The sequence below is a fragment of the Arachis stenosperma genome, chromosome 7 (assembly GCF_014773155.1).
Source record: "Arachis stenosperma cultivar V10309 chromosome 7, arast.V10309.gnm1.PFL2, whole genome shotgun sequence".
NCBI classification, from domain to species: Eukaryota; Viridiplantae; Streptophyta; class Magnoliopsida; order Fabales; family Fabaceae; genus Arachis; species Arachis stenosperma.
The window spans coordinates 6,870,000-6,881,205 of NC_080383.1; the positions used below are offsets into that span (position 1 = coordinate 6,870,000).

Consider the following 11,206-nt stretch of genomic DNA (forward strand, 5'->3'; position numbering starts at 1 on the left):
ACCTTGTTTCATTCATGAAACTTTGAGTGGTCTTTATTAGATCAGAGACCATTGTTGCTAAGTCAGAAGTATTCTGCTTAGAACTCTCTGTCTGTTGCTGAGAAGATGATGGAAAAGGCTTGTTATTGCCATGCCTGTTTCTTCCACCATTATTATTATTGAAACCTTGTTGAGGTCTCTCTTGATTCTTCCATGAGAAATTTGGGTGATTTCTCCATGAAGAATTGTAGGTGTTTCCATAGGGTTCTCCTAGGTAGTTCACCTCTTCCATTGAAGGGTTCTCAAGATCATAAGCTTCTTCCTCAGATGAAGCTTCCTTAGTACTGCTTGGTGCATTTTGTATTCCAGACAGACTTTGAGAAATCAAATTGACTTGTTGAGTCAATATCTTGTTCTGAGCCAGAATGGCATTCAGAGCATCAATCTCAAGAACTCCTTTCTTCTGACTTGTCCCATTGTTCACAGGATTCCTTTCAGAAGTGTACATGAATTGGTTGTTTGCAACCATTTCAATAAGCTCTTGAGCTTCTGTAGGCGTCTTCTTCAGATGAAGAGATCCTCCAGCAGAGCTATCCAAAGATATCTTGGATAGTTCAGAGAGACCATCATAGAAAATACCTATGATGCTCCATTCGGAAAGCATGTCTGAGGGACATTTTCTGATTAATTGTTTGTATCTTTCCCAAGCTTCATAGAGGGATTCTCCATCCTTCTGTCTGAAAGTTTGGACTTCCACTCTAAGCTTACTCAATTTTTGAGGTGGAAAGAACTTTGCCAAGAAGGCATTGACTAGCTTTTCCCAAGAGTCCAGGCTTTCTTTAGGTTGAGAATCCAACCATATTCTAGCTCTGTCTCTTACAGCAAAAGGGAATAGCATCAGTCTATAGACCTCAGGGTCTACCCCATTAGTCTTGACTGTGTCACAGATTTGCAAGAACTCAGCTAAAAACTGATGAGGATCTTCCATTGGAAGTCCATGGAACTTGCAATTCTGTTGCATTAGAGAAACTAACTGAGGCTTAAGCTCAAAGTTGTTTGCTCCAATGGCAGGGATAGAGATGCTTCTCCCATAGAAGTTGGGAGTAGGTGCAGTAAAGTCACCCAGCACCTTCCTTGCATTGTTGGCATTGTTGTTGTTTTCGGCTGCCATGTGTTCTTTTTCTTTGAAGAATTCGGTCAGGTCCTCTAAAGAGAGTTGTGCTTTGGCTTCTCTTAGCTTTCTCTTCAAGGTCCTTTCAGGTTCAGGGTCAGCTTCAACAAGAATGCCTTTGTCTTTGTTCCTGCTCATATGAAAGAGAAGAGAACAAGAAAATATGGAATCCTCTATGTCACAGTATAGAGATTCCTTGAGGTGTTAGAGGAAAAGAAAAGTAGAAGACAAAAGTAGAAAATTCGAACTTATCAAAGAAGATGGAGTTCGAATTTTTGCATTAAGGAATAGTGTTAGTCCATAAATAGAAGGATGTGAGAAGAAGGGAAGTAATTTTCGAAAATTAAGTAAAAGATTTTGAAAACATTTTGAAAAACACTTAATTGATTTTCGAAAATAAGAGTGGAAAAGAAATCAAGTGATTTTTGAAAGAGATTTTTAAATTAGAAATCAAAAAGATTTGATTGAAAACTATTTTTGAAAAAGATGTGGTTAAAAAGATTTGATTGAAAAGTTATGGTTCTAAAAAGATGTGATTGAGAAAATATGATTTGAAAACAATTTTAAAAGATATGATTTGAAAACAATTTGAAAAGATATGATTTTAAAAATTAATGACTTGCCTAACAAGAAAAGATATGATTCAAACATAAAACCTTCCTAAACAGAAAAGGCAAAAAATGTTCAATCAAATCATTAATTGTTAGTAAGTATCTTTGAAAAAAAAAAGAAAGAAATTGATTTTGAAAACATTTGATTGAAAAGATATGATTTGAAAAAGATTTGATTTTGAAAAACTTTGAAAACTTTAAAAAAAAAATTTGATTTGAAAACAAAATCTTCCCCCTAGCACCATCCTGGCGTTAAACGCCCAGAATGGTGCACATTCTGGCGTTTAACGCCCAAACTTATACCTTTTTGGGCGTTAAACGCCCAACCAGGCACCCTGGCTGGCGTTTAAACGCCAGTCTGTCTTCTTCACTGGGCATTTTTGAATGCCCAGCTTTTTCTGTGTGATTCCTCTGCAGTATGTTCTGAATCTTCAATTCTCTGTATTATTGACTTGAAAAGACACAAATTAAAAATATTTTTGGATTTTTAATAATAAGGAAAAATCAAAATGCAACAAGAATCAAATAACAATGCATGCAAGACACCAAACTTAGCAGTTTGAACACTACTGACACTAATGCATATGAGACACACAAAACACTCAAGTCAAGAGAATTTAAAGATTAGAGCTAGAAAATCATCAAGAATAACTTGAAGATTACTGAAGACACATGCATGAATGCAAAAACATGCAATTGACACCAAACTTAACATGAGACTCTAGACTTAAACAAGAAACATAAAATATTTTTTTGGTTTTTATGATTTTGTAATTTTTTTGTGCTTTTTCGAAAATTAAGTGAAAAGGAAAATAAAGGTATCAAAATTCTTAATGAGAATTCCAGGAATCATGCAATGTTAGTCTAAAGCTTTAGTCTAAAGGAATTAGACATAGCTAGCTAAGCTTCAGCAAGACATTGCATTCAAGAGCTAAATTGATGATGATCAATCAGCTTTGGTGATGATAAGAACATCACCTTGAAACACTAGAATTCATTCTTAAGAACTCTGAAGAAAAATAATACCTAATCTAAGCAACAAGATGAACCGTCAGTTGTCCATACACAAACAATCCCCGGCAACGGCGCCAAAAACTTGGTGCGCGAAATTGTGATCACTACAACTTCACACAACTAACCAGCAAGTGCACTGGGTCGTCCAAGTAATACCTTACGTGAGTAAGGGTCGATCCCACGGAGATTGTTGGTATGAAGCAAGCTATGGTCACCTTGTAAATCTCAGTCAGGCAGACTCAAATGTATAATGGTGATGAACGAAAATAACATAAAGATAAAGATAGAGATACTTATGTAATTCATTGGTAGGAACTTCAGATAAGCGCATGAAGATGCCTTCCCTTCCGTCTCTCTGCTTTCCTACTGTCTTCATCCAATCATTCTTACTCCTTTCCATGGCAAGCTCGTGTAGGGTTTCACTGTTGTCAGCAGCTACCTCCCATCCTCTCATTGAAAACGATTGCATATGCTCTTGTCACAGCATAGCGGAATTTATCTGTCGGTTCTCAATCAGACCGGAATAGAATCCAGTGATTCTTTTGGCGTCTGTCACTACGCCCCGCCCTCAGGAGTTTGAAGCACGTCACAGTCATTCAGTCATTGAATCCTACTCAGAATACCACAGACAAGGTTTAGACCTTCCGGATTCTCTTGAATGCTGCCATCAGGTCCTGCCTATACCATGAAGATTCCGATTAAAGAATCCAAGAGATATTCACTAAGCCTCAGATGCGTGTAGAACAAGAGTGGTTGTCAGTCACTTTGTTCATGAGTGAGAATGGTGATGGGCGTCAATCATCACCTTCATCATGTTGAAGAACAAGTGATATCTTGGACAAAGAACAAGCGGAATTGAATAGAAGAACAATAGTAATTGCATTAATACTCGAGGTACAGCAGAGCTCCACACCTTAATCTATGGTGTGTAGAGGCTCCACCGTTGAAAATACATAAGCATAAGGTCTAGGCATGGCCGAATGGCCAGCCCCCCAATGATCTAAGAACTAGATGTCCAAAGATGATCAAAGGATCAAAAACAATCCAAAGATGAAAATACAATAGTAAAAGGTCCTACTTATAGGAAACTAGTAGCCTAGGGTGTACAGAGATGAGTAAATGACATAAAAATCCACTTCCGGGCCCACTTGGTGTGTGCTTGGGCTAAGCAATGAAGTAACTTTCGTGTAGAGACTCTTCTTGGCGTTTAACTCCCATTTTGGTGCTAGTTTGGGCGTTTAACTCCCATTTAGGTGCCAGTTCCGGCGTTTAACGCTGGAATTTCTTGAGGTGACTTTGAACGCCGGTTTGGGCCATCAAATCTTGGGCAAAGTATGGACTATCATATATTGCTGGAAAGCCCAGGATGTCTACTTTCCAACGCCGTTGAGAGCGCGCCAATTGGGCTTCTGTAGCTCCAGAAAATCCACTTCGAGTGCAGGGAGGTCAGAATCCAACAGCATCTGCAGTCCTTTTGAGTCTCTGGATCAGATTTTTGCTCAGATCCCTCAATTTCAGCCAGAAAATACCTGAAATCACAGAAAAACACACAAACTCATAGTAAAGTCCAGAAAAGTGAATTTTAACTAAAAACTAATAAAAATATAATAAAAACTCAACTAAAACTACCAAAAACATACTAAAAACAATGCCAAAAAGCGTACAATTTATCCGCTCATCATTTGCCCAAGATTTGATGGCCCAAACCGGCGTTCAAAGTCACCTCAAGAAATTCCAGCGTTAAACGCCGGAACTGGCACCCAAATGGGAGTTAAACGCCCAAACTGGCATAAAAGCTGGCGTTTAACTCCAAGAAGAGTCTTTACACGAAATTGCTTCATTGCTCAGCCCAAGCACACACCAAGTGGGCCCGGAAGTGGATTTTTATGTCATTTACTCACTTCTGTACACCCTAGGCTACTAGTTATCTATAAGTAGGACCTTTTACTATTGTATTAGCAGACTTTGGTAGCTATCTTCGTTTTATGCTATCTTAGATCATTTGGGAGGCTGGCCATTCGGCCATGCCTAGACCTTGTTCTTATGTATTTTCAACGGTGGAGTTTCTACACACCATAGATTAAGGTGTGGAGCTCTGCTGTACCTCGAGTATTAATGCAATTACTATTGTTCTTCTATTCAATTCCGCTTGTTCTTTGTCCAAGATATCACTTGTTCTTCAACATGATGAAGGTGATGATTGACGCCCATCACCATTCTCACTCATGAACAAAGTGACTGACAACCACTCTTGTTCTACACGCATCTGAGGCTTAGTGAATATCTCTTGGATTCCTGATAACACGATGCATGGTTGATCGACTGACAACCGAGTGCTCGCCTGACAAACGAGCCAGCCATTCCGTGAGATTAGAGTCTTCGTGGTATAGGCAAGAACTGATGGCGGCATTCAAGAGAATCCGGAAGGTCTAACCTTGTCTGTGGTATTCTGAGTAGGATTCAATGATTGAATGACTGTGACATGCTTCAAACTTGTAACCTGCTGGGCGTAGTGACAACGCAAAAGAATCAATGGGTTCTATTCCAGTAGGAGCGGGAACCAACCGGTGATTGGCCGTACTGTGACAGAGTGCGTGAGCATTAGCTTTCACTGCGAGGATGGGAGGTAGCCATTGACAACGGTGAAACCCTACATGAGCTTGCCATGGAAAGGAGTAAGAAGGATTGGATGAAGACAGTAGGAAAGCAGAGAGACGGAAGGGAAGGCATCTTCATGCGCTTATCTGAAGTTCCTACCAATGAATTACATAAGTATCTCTATCTTTATCTTTTATATTATTTTCGTTCATCATCATCATACATTTGAGTCTGCCTGACTAAGATTTACAAGATGACCATAGCTTGCTTCAATAGTAACAATCTCCGTGGGATCGACCCTTACTCACGTAAGGTATTACTTGGACGACCCAGTGCACTTGCTGGTTAGTTGTGTGAAGTTGTAGTGATCACAATTTCGCGCACCAGTGATACTATGGATGCTGAAATTGTTGTCCATTTTTCTAACAAATTTTATTTTTATTATCTTAGTTTTTGGTTGATATTTTGATAGACAAGTTATAATATTTGTTATATTATGATATTTTTTTAATTCTAAAAGTGAGTTTTTTATTGAGGTAAAACATTTTTCTTCAATTTTATGTTTATATAAAATTAAAGGTAAAAATATCTTAAAGATTATCAGTGATAATAAAATTTTATTTGATAATAATTTATTAGAGTAAGGTCAAAATTAATATTATAATGGAAATAACTAACCATTTTTATTAACGACGAATAAATTCGTCCGTACTTCATACAAAGTTTGTATTTTGCTGCAAAACTAAAAATTGTTCTGCAACCAGGAGTTGAACCCGAAAATTCTCATCATTGAATTTGCCTTATTGCTACTGCGGATGGTGAAATTGTTGTCCATATATCTAACCATTTTTATTTTTATTATTTTAATTTTGGTTGATATTTTGATAGAAAAGTTCTAATATTTGTTATATTATGATATTTTTCTTCAATTTTAAAAGTGAATTTTTTATTGAAGTAAAATATTTTTTCAGTTTTATGTTTATAAAAAATTAAAGGTAAAAATAAATTAAAGATTATCAGTGATAATAAACTTGATTTGATAATAATTTATTAGAGGAAGGTCAAAATTAATATTGTAACGGGAATAACTAACCATTTTTATTAAGAATGAATAAATTCGTCCGTACTTCATACAAAGTCTGTATTTTGCTAAATTGTTCCGCAGCCAGGAGTTGAACCCGAAAATTCTCATCATTGAACTTTCCTGAATGCTACTGCGGATGGTGGAATTGTTGTTTAATTATCTAACTATTTTTATTTATATTATCTTAATTTTGGGTTCATATTTTGTTAGACTTGTTCTAGTATTTGTTATATTATTATATTTTTCTTCAATTCTAAAAGTGAATTTTTTATTGAAGTAAAATATTTTTTTTCAATTTTATGTTTATATAAAGTTAAATGTAAAAATATGTTAAAGATTATCAGTGATAATAAACTTTATTTGATAATAATTTATTAGAGTCAAGTCAAAATTAATATTGTAATGGGAATAACTAACCATTATTATTAACAATGAATAAATTCGTCCGTTCTTCAAAATTAAAAATTGTTCCGCAGCCCGGAGTTGAACCCGAAAATTCTAATAATTGAATTCGCCTAAGTGATACTATGGATGCTGAAATTGTTGTCCATTTTTCTAACAAATTTTATTTTTATTATCTTAGTTTTTGGTTGATATTTTGATAGACAAGTTATAACATTTGTTATATTATGATATTTTTTTAATTCTAAAAGTGAATTTTTTATTGAGGTAAAACATTTTTCTTCAATTTTATGTTTATATAAAATTAAAGGTAAAAATATCTTAAAGATTATCAGTGATAATAAACTTTATTTGATAATAATTTATTAGAGTAAGGTCAAAATTAATATTATAATGGAAAAAACTAACCATTTTTATTATCGACGAATAAATTCGTCCGTACTTCATACAAAGTTTGTATTTTGCTGCAAAACTAAAAATTGTTCCCCAGCCGGGAGTTGAACCCGGAAATTCTCATCATTGAATTTGCCTGATTGCTACTGCGGATGGTGAAATTGTTGTCCATATATCTAACCATTTTTTTTATTATTTTAATTTTTGGTTGATATTTTGATAGAAAAGTTCTAGTATTTGTTATATTATGATATTTTTCTTCAATTTTAAAAGTAAATTTTTTATTGAAGTAAAATATTTTTTTTCAGTTTAATGTTTATATAAAATTAAAGGTAAAAATAAATTAAAGATTATCAGTGATAATAAACTTGATTTGATAATAATTTATTAGAGGAAGGTCAAAATTAATATCGTAACGGGAATAACTAACCATTTTTATTAAGAATGAAGAAATTCGTCCGTACTTCATACAAAGTCTGTATTTTGCTGCTAAACTAAAAATTGTTCCGCAGCCGGGAGTTGAACCCGGAAATTCTCATCATTGAATTTGCCTGAGTGCTACTGCAGATGGTGGAATTGTTGTTTAATTATCTAACTATTTTTATTTTTATTATCTTAATTTTGGGTTGATATTTTGTTAGACTTGTTCTAGTATTTGTTATATTATGATATTTTTCTTCAATTCTAAAAGTGAATTTTTTTATTCAAGTAAAATATTTTTCTTCAATTTTATGTTTATATAAAATTAAATGTAAAAATATATTAAAGATTATCAGTGATAATAAACTTTATTTGATAATAATTTATTAGAGTCAGGTCAAAATTAATATTGTAATGGGAATAACTAACCATTATTATTAACAATGAATAAATTCGTCCGTTCTTCAAAATTAAAAATTGTTCCGCAGCCAGGAGTTGAACCCGGAAATTCTCATCATTCAATTTGCGTGATTGCTACTGCGGATGGTGAAATTGTTGTCCATATATCTAACCATTTTTATTTTTATTATTTTAATTTTTGGTTGATATTTTGATAGAAAAGTTCTAGTATTTGTTATATTATGATATTTTTCTTCAATTTTAAAAGTGAATTTTTTATTGAAGTAAAATATTTTTTTCAGTTCTATGTTTATATAAAATTAAAGGTAAAAATAAATTAAAGATTATCAGTGATAATAAACTTGATTTGATAATAATTTATTAGAGGAAGGTCAAAATTAATATTGTAACGGGAATAACTAACCATTTTTATTAAGAATAAATAAATTCGTCCTTCATACAAAGTCTGTATTTTGCTGCTAAACTAAAAATTGTTCCGCAGCCGGGAGTTGAACCCGGAAATTCTCATCATTGAATTTGCCTGAGTGCTACTGCGGATGGAGGAATTGTTGTTTATTTATTTAACTATTTTTATTTTTATTATCTTAATTTTGGGTTGATATTTTGTTAGACTTGTTCTAGTATTTGTTATATTATGATATTTTTCTTCAATTCTAAAAGTGAATTTTTTTATTCAAGTAAAATATTTTTTTTCAATTTTATGTTTATATAAAATTAAATGTAAAAATATATTAAAGATTATCAGTGATAATAAACTTTATTTGATAAAAATTTATTAGAGTCAGGTCAAAATTAATATTGTAATGGGAATAACTAACCATTATTATTAACAATGAATAAATTCGTCCGTTCTTCAAAATTAAAAATTGTTCCGCAGCCAGGAGTTGAACCAGAAAATTCTAATAATTGAATTCGCCTAAGTGATACTATGGATGCTGGAATTGTTGTCCATTTAACTAACAAATTTTATTTTTATTATCTTAGTTTTTGGTTGATATTTTGTTAGACAAGTTATAACATTTGTTATATTATGATATTTTTTTAATTCTAAAAGTCAGTTTTTTATTGAGGTAAAACATTTTTCTTCAATTTTATATTTATATAAAATTAAAGGTAAAAATATCTTAAAGATTATCAGTGATAATAAACTTTATTTGATAATAATTTATTAGAGTAAGGTCAAAATTAATATTATAATGGAAATAACTAACCATTTTTAGTAACGACGAATAAATTCGTCCGTACTTCATACAAAGTTTGTATTTTGCTGCAAAACTAAAAATTGTTTCGCAGCCGGGAGTTGAACCTGAAAATTCTCATCATTGAATATGCCTGAGTGCTACTGCGGATGGTGGAATTGTTGTTTAATTATCTAACCATTTTTATTTTTATTATCTTAATTTTTGGTTGATATTTTGATAGAAAAGTTCTAGTATTTGGTATATTATGATATTTTTCTTCAATTTTAAAAGTGATTTTTTTATTGAAGTAAAATTTTTTTCTTCAGTTTTATGTTTATATAAAATTAAAGGTACAAATAAATTAAAGATTATCAGTGATAATAAACTTTATTTGATAAAAATTTGTTAGAGAAAGGTCAAAATTAATATTGTAAAATTGTTCCGCAGCTAGGAGTTGAACCCGGAAATTCTCATCCTTGAATTTGCGTGAGTGCTACTCAGATGATGGAATTGTTGTCCATATATCTAACCATTTTTATTTTTATTATTTTAATTTTTGGTTGATATTTTGATAGAAAAGTTCTAGTATTTGTTATATTATGATATTTTTCTTCAATTTTAAAATTGAATTTTTTATTGAAGTAAAATATTTTTCTTCAGTTTTATGTTTATATAAAATTAAAGGTAAAAATAAATTAAAGATTATCAGTGATAATAAACTCTATTTGATAATAATTTATTAGAGAAAGGTCAAAATTAATATCGTAACGAGAATAACTAACCATTTTTATTAAGAATGAATAAATTTGTCCGTACCGGGAGTTGAACCCGGAAATTCTCATCATTGAATTTGCCTGAGTGCTACTGCGGATGGTGGAATTGTTGTTTAATTATCTAACTATTTTTATTTTTATTATCTTAATTTTGGGTTGATATTTTGTTAGACTTGTTCTAGTATTTGTTATATTATGATATTTTTCTTCAATTCTAAAAGTGAATTTTTTTATTCAAGTTGTAAACCCCGGTTAAATTAGTAGATAATTAGTCAATAAATTAGTTTTTAATAAGGAGGATTATAAATGTAAATATTATAACAAATTAGGATAGAGCTCATCAAAACGAGAATTTTGACACCAATTTCAAAAAAATCGGTCCAAGATTGGACCGAATGGGTCGAACCGGTTGAACCGGACCCGAACCGGGATGTCGGTCCAACCGGACCAACTCATTAAAAGAAGCCGAACTCCTTTCTCTCCCTCATTTGGATGCAGCAGCGTGAAACATTCCAGGGAGGGGAGAAAGTTTCCATAAGGTTACGGTAAACTTCCGATCCCCGTAACTTCTCCGTCCGAGCTCCAATCGCTGCACCGTTTGCGGCCACGCGTTCATCGCGTCGAGCTCTACATTTCTATCAGAATAATTTCACTGGTAACTTGTTTAATCACTCTCAGCCTTCTCTTCCCCCAATTTTCGAATTTTAAGTGGGAATGTTGAATTTCTTTGATTTCTGATGTTTTAGGATCCAATTAGCTTGAGGAAAACGTTTACTCTTGCTTATGTGAAGCTTGGGTAAGGTGAGGATACGATAATTTTATTTTAATTTCATTGAATTTGAGCTTTGAGTATTAAATTGGATATATATGTGTTATGAATGTGTATTAGGTTGTAAGCAAATAATTGGAGCTTGAAATTGTGAATACTGGAACTTGGAGGAAGCGGATTAGTTGAAGTTTTGAGGGCTGTGTTCTTTTAGGAAAATTGTCTTGGAATAATACTTGGGAATCGGCCAAGGTATGGTTTAGGTTTCTTGCATTTAATATATAATGTTCTGTGAAAACTTAGGCTAGATGACCATAGGATAAGTTGGAATGCGGGTGTATGTTTAATGTTTAGTAATTTTTCGATGAATATATTTGGTTGAAGTTTATTGGAT

At 32.7% G+C, this 11,206-nt stretch overlaps 1 non-coding gene across 1 annotated transcript; it reads left to right on the forward strand.

Moving 5' to 3' along the window:
* Positions 1–637: 637 nt before the first annotated feature.
* Positions 638–745, forward strand: LOC130942955 (small nucleolar RNA R71). The gene has a single exon (XR_009071498.1). It is a non-coding gene; the product is annotated as a small nucleolar RNA R71 (small nucleolar RNA).
* Positions 746–11,206: the final 10,461 nt, after the last annotated feature.